This window comes from Prinia subflava, chromosome 1 (genome assembly GCF_021018805.1).
Source record: "Prinia subflava isolate CZ2003 ecotype Zambia chromosome 1, Cam_Psub_1.2, whole genome shotgun sequence".
In the NCBI taxonomy this organism is placed as follows: Eukaryota; Metazoa; Chordata; class Aves; order Passeriformes; family Cisticolidae; genus Prinia; species Prinia subflava.
Window position 1 is genome coordinate 37,236,102 of NC_086247.1, and position 6,000 is coordinate 37,242,101.

At 56.7% G+C, this 6,000-nt stretch overlaps 1 protein-coding gene across 7 annotated transcripts in view; it reads right to left on the reverse strand.

Moving 5' to 3' along the window:
* CHD7 (chromodomain helicase DNA binding protein 7) overlaps positions 1–5,641 on the reverse strand; it is a 134,011-nt gene extending 128,370 nt beyond the window's left edge. For 2 of the 7 annotated variants that reach the window (XM_063393507.1, XM_063393514.1), the window contains exons 1-2: positions 5,458–5,641; positions 2,546–2,649 (exon numbers count right to left, since the gene is read on the reverse strand). The gene's annotated coding sequence lies outside the window, so the exon portion shown is untranslated. Of the gene's footprint in view, positions 1–2,545; positions 2,650–3,654; positions 3,865–4,729; positions 5,181–5,457 lie in introns of those variants that run through there. The other 5 variants (XM_063393493.1, XM_063393478.1, XM_063393502.1 and 2 more) reach the window with 5 other exon arrangements.
* Between the last annotated feature and the right edge of the window lie 359 nt (positions 5,642–6,000).

Sequence of the window (6,000 nt, forward strand, 5' to 3'; positions counted from 1 at the left end):
CCTGGAAATATAAATGATGAGAAACGACGGAGTTAATGTCTGTCTTAATGATGAAGCTAAATTGATAGCTAAATGGTGAAGCTAAATTAATACAGTAACTTTCCTGTTGGAAAAATGAAGGCTAAAGCCTCACCTACACACAAAAGCCTCGTTTGTCAGAAAGACAGTTTAATTATTTACTAAAATTTGCAGTTTTCTCTTGTATACAGGGAACATTAAAGTAACATAAAAGTATCACCCGTGTTACTTATGGGCATCAGTTAACCAGCTCATAAATCTGGGCGGTTAGTGATTTGTTCACAGCGGACAAATACGGAAGGGTTTGGAAGGGAGGATTTGAGGGAACTGGGGGAAGGAAGACCTTCAGACACACACACCACTTGTCATAGAGTTACCTGTACCCTTGCTAGCCACACACATTTCTTTGAATAACGCCAGATTCACAAGAGTAAATACCAACCAGCACATTGTAAAGCTTTCCATCTGAAAATGAATGTAAGAATGAGTGGGAAATAAGGGATAGAGGTAAGGCACAGGATTCAAGGAGACACCTCTTTCTTTCTGGTTACTTTTTTCTACCTCCTCCCACCTTAGCAACCTCTGCCTATCACACCACACGCTACAAACAAACCCAAACCCCAAACAGCCAGCTGCTATAGGATGCCTTGGATGTGGCAGAACAGAGCCTCACTTCCACACTTCAGCAGCTCTGGGAAAACCTGAGAAGCCCCTATGACTCAGGCCTTTGCAGCTTTACAGAAAATCATGTCCGGGTTGTCTTTGTTTAGGTTTTGTTGTATCCTCACGCTGCAGGTTCTCCTGCCCACGGGGCTCAGAGGCTCCCTGTGTGCTAAGGCAGGACAGGCCCGCTCACCACGACACCCACCCACCCACCCCAAGCCCAGACTGAGCAGCACGTCCTTCCTCAGTGCACAGCCTGCAGCTTTGCCATCAGCCTGATCCACCTGGGCTCCCAAACAACTCGCTTCATGTCTTATAAAAGTCCTAATATTATTTGAGCGTTAACGGGAAATACCACAAACATTCATCAGAAGCTTTTCAGTTCAAAACAGCAAATAACTCGCACTGGAAAAAAACTACACTAAGGTTAACTGACCCCTCTACATGGACAGGGAAACCTTTACACTGCTCCTTTGACACAACTCCTCAGGTTTCTGCATTAACCAAATCCAAAAGGAACTGGTCACAGCTGAAATCTCCCATCACTGCACAGAGTTTGGATTGCGATAGAGAGTATTCCACTAATCTTCATTTTTACTGACTTTGTTACAATAAAACATCCCTAGAAATTTTTATTTTCTTAAAAGGACTGTGTGATCCTCGCCTGTGATTGGAACCTTCTTTCATTACTGAAGAGGCAATAAAATAATTTTGGGTTACAAATATGAGGCTTTTTCCCCTGTTTAAATAATCTAACCAGGATTTACAAGCAATAACAGAAATGTCATCACATTGTTAAATATTTAGTAAGATATTTGGTCAAATATGATTATCCAATTAGTATCAGCAAATCAGTAATTTAGTTACACTTGCATTCACAAGCATTTAATACTCTTCTAAGAGCCTGTGCAATGGCTTGAATATTGATCTTTATAAATTTCTTACTAAAAACAGTTCAAAAGAGACAGAAAACAAGCAGTTCAGGTTAACAGAAAGACAGGACAAGATGTGTGAATCTGTGGCGTTCACCAATACTTTAGTACAGGAAATTTTGTTTCACAAAACTGTTTTAAACTTTACATTATGTCTAAGACCAAAAAAAATTACTTTTTCCAAGCAGCTGTGTTTTTAACCTAGAGGAAAATAGTACACTATCAAAAGGATCTTTGCAAAACCCTGAGCACATTACAACACCAAACAAGAAGAAACAAGCAGTACTCCCCACTTTTAGTAGATGGAGATGGGAAAATATACAGAATGTAATTGTTCTGATCACCTGTTACAAACCCCAGAAAGAAATGCTTAATTTTCCCCCAGACTGCATTTTATTTTAGAAGTGATTACTACAATTTTTCTGCTGCTGTTGTAAATGCAGACCTCTTCAAAGGAGCTCTCTCTAACTAGCATCTCACCACTAAGTTTGTAAGCAAACTGGACGTCTAAAATATGGTCTATGCTGAGCAATGTGATTTTTTAAAATTATTATTTTTATTTTGTTAATAAGAAAAAAAAGTGTTGGAAACTTTCACGGTGGAAACTAGAGAGCCTGGAAGTTCCTCTCTTAGCAGTGCCCTGCAATGGAGAGGAAAGGGTTCTGCATACATGCCCCAAGCATCCAGCTACATTTTAGCTTTCAGCCTTTTTATTATCATTGTCAATGAATGGGCCCCAGTCAAATTAAAGCTGCCATTTTAGGTTAAAGACTGGAGAGCCTCTGTTGTGCAACAGCGAGACAAAAACACTCCAAGCGACAGATGCAGCACTCTCATTGGAAAATGATGGATTTCAACTTTTATAAAGAAAAAAAAAAAGAATAATAATTACGGATCATGCTTTTTAATATGAATTATATATTGATACTCACACATTACCGCAAACTAACGGGATTTATAATTGGGAAAAATCAGCTACCCATGCTGCTAAGGTCATAGTCATTAAGATTTTTTTGCCGTCGTTAGAATGGATGATCTGTGAGGAAATGAACAGAAACATTTTTTGTTCAACTTGCTTGTTTGTACCTCAACTAGTCCCGTATAACACAAGGAAAAAAAAAAAAGGAAAAGGAGAAAGAAAAAAAAAAAAAAAAAAAAGAGCCTAACACATTCTCCCGAAAGCCATCTTCCAGGATAAACACTGCCCGCGATCTGCTTTGATGAGAGTAAAAATCGAGCCGAACATCGACACAGAAACAAACTTATCGCACCGAGGTTATTCTGATATTCCCCACCAAACATCCGCGGAAGCTCAAGTGCCAGGGGAAATTAAAATAAAAGTAAAAATAAAAAAGGGCTTCTCGCAAATGAAAAAAATCGCCCTTTTCTGCAGGGGGGAGGCACGCTCGGCCCCTTCCCAAACGAAAACAAAGGCAGAAAGTGGGTAAGTGCGGGAGAGTTGCGCGGCGCCGCGCGGCCCCGCAGCGGACAGGGAGCTCCCGGGCATCCATCGCTACTTTCCTTTTGTCCATTGTCTGTTTAAAAAACAACTACTTTAAAGCCGGGCGTGAGCGGGCTGTAGGGGGGAGCCGGGGAAACCGGCTCCATTTCCAGCCCGTGCCCCACGGCCACCCCCTTCCCCAGCACCCCGACCCGCCCCCCCGGACACCCACCCGCGAGGACCGGCCCGGCAGCGCGGGGCGCGCCCGGAGGGGCTCCCCCGGCGTGGGAGCGCGTCCCCTGATTTAGCGCTACCGGGATAAATGAAGGCAACGTAATGATGGCTGCTCATTGCCTGCAGCGCCTTCTCCCTGAGACTCACTAACAACCCTGCCCCCCTCCCCCCGCCACCGCTCTCTCACACACACCCGCGCACACGCACAGGCGCTGCCCGCTCCCCGCCGCCCCGCACGCAGCGCCCGCCGCCGGCCCCGCTCCGCTCCCCACCGCGCCCCGCGGACCGAGCGCGGCCGCCCGCCCCGCCCCGCTCCTCGCTCCGCGCCCTGACCGCTTTGGCCTCAAACCACCTTTTTCCGCTCACCCTCAAAATGGCCCGGAACGGGGTGGGAGGGAGCGCGACGAGGGGAGCGCCCCGGCCCCGACCCCATGTGCGCGGCGGCGGCAGCGCCTCCCGCCCGCCCCGGCTCCGCGCCAGCGGAGCGAAGGTACCCGGCGGGGTGAAGCCCCTATTATGCGGCGTCCGCCGGCACCGCTCCGGCTGCCTCGGGTAGCGCTCTCCCTTCCCTTCCCGTCCCCTCCCTCTTTCCCCCGCTCCCCTTTCTTCTCCGGCCGCCGGGGAGCGCCGGCCGCCCCCTGCCCCCTCCCGGTGCCGCCGGGGCAGGACGATCCCCCCGCGGCGCGCACCGGCGGCCGGAGCGGCACCTCGTGCTCCCGCCTCCCTCCTCCTTCTCCTCCCTCCCCGCCCGCCTTCCTGCCGCCCGCCGCCACCCACCGCCCGGCCTCCGCTGGGGGTGCCCCCGCCGCGGCCCGGCCCCGGCCCCGGCGACCCATGTGCCGGCGCGGAGCGGGGAGCGGGGCGGTGCCGGGCCGAGCCGGGCCGGGCCGTGCACGGCAGGGAAGCGCCCTCACTTTGTTAGCGCTTGTTGTGCCGCCGCGGCCGCCGGGAGCCGTCAGCGTGGTCAGCGGGGGAAGCGCTCCCGCGGCCATCCCGGCCGGCGCTGGGCCCCGCCGCCCCCGCCGCGCAGTTTCGCTCAACTTTTCCCGGATTTTTAGTCACCCTCCAAACTTGCGGAGAGGAGCGCAGGGGGGGGAGAAGAAGGGAAGGGGAAGGGGCGCCGGCGCTCTGGCTCCCCGGTGCCCTCCCCTCCCCCGAGGCGAGGCAGGCGGCCGGCCGGCCGCAGCACAACAAAAAGCCATTTACACCCGGGGAAGTGCCCCGCTGAGACACCCCCCTCAACACACACACCCCCCCGCCCCGCCTCTCCCGGAGCCGCGGCAGGTCTCAGCATCCCCCACCCCCCCGGACCGCCGGCGGCAGCGAGCACCCCCGCGCCGCTCCGCTCCGCCGGGGACACGGACCTGCCGCGGGTGCCCTGCTCCATGGCCGGCGCCCGCCCGCCCTCCCTCCGCGCCCAGCGAGGTGCGGGGTCACTCACCGGGCCGGTGCGTGGCCGTCGGGGACCGGTGTCCCCCGCTCGCTCCCTCGCTGCCCTCCGCCGAAGGGCCGGGGAGGAGGAGGGGACACGCTCCGGAGTTGGTGCCGTCGGCCGGGGGGGGCGAGGCGGGGTGCGGGTCTCGCACACAACACACACGCACACAACACACACGCACGGAGTTGCTCGCTCGCACCGGGGCTGGGCTAAGAGGGGAGGAGGGGGATCCCTGACCGGGGCGGGCAGGCGAAGGAGGGGTGGAAGGGAGGGGAGGGAGAGGAAGGGTCAGCGCGGGTCTCGGGTAGTTTCGGGGTCTCCGCCGGCTCCGCTTCGCTCCTTTGTGTAATTTCACTCGATTCAAGTTTAATCCGATAGTTCCCGAGCGAGCGAGCGCGCCCGCCGGAGCCGAGCCGAGCGCGACACCAGCCAGCCAGGCGGCTGCCGCCCCCTGCGCCCGCCCGCCCCCGCCGCCTCCCTCCCTCCTTCCTCCCTCCCTCCTTCCTCCCTCCCTCCGCCGCCACAAGGCGCGCCCCCGACACCGCCCCCTCCCCGGGGGCGAGCGCCGCCGCGCGCCCCGCCCCCGCGACGTCACCGCCCCGCCCGGCATAATTTATGCAACGAGGAGAGAAGGGGGGAAAGGGGAAAAAAAAAAAAAAAAAAAAAAAAAGAGGAAAAAAAAAAAATAGGAAACCCCCCCCGCCCCGGGCGGAGGAAGGGCGGGGGTCACTAACCTGCCTGCGCGCGGCCCGCCAGCGCCCCGCCGGGGCTCCGGCCGCCCGCCGGCCCAGGGAGCGCTGCCGCGGCGCACGGCGGGGCACGGCGTCTTCCGTGCGCTCCCCGCCGCGCCGCTCCGCCCCGCCGCACCGACCGCACCGGGGGGGCCGCTCCGCACCGCTCCGCGCCGCTCCGCACCGCCGGGTCAGCGCCGCGCCCGCCCGCCCGCCCCGGCGCGTCCCGTCCCGGGAAACTCCCGGTGAAGCCCGGGGGGTGTGTTGTGTGTGAGGTGTCACTGTGACACTGCCGCTCTTCAAACTTCCCAACCGCGGCGGCGAAACGAAACCGAGAGGCGTCCCGGGAGGCTGCCCGGCCCCAGCCTCTGCCCCCGGACGGGCAGCGGGCACCGCACCCCCGCCCGCCTCTCTCATCGCGGCCACCGAGGCGGGGCGGGGCGGGGCGGGGCGCGGGTTGGATCGCCCGAGACCGCGGGTGAGGGTGGACTTTGTCCCGAGCGGGTCGCGCTCTCAAAGGGAAGCGGCCATTAAGCGCTGCCCGCC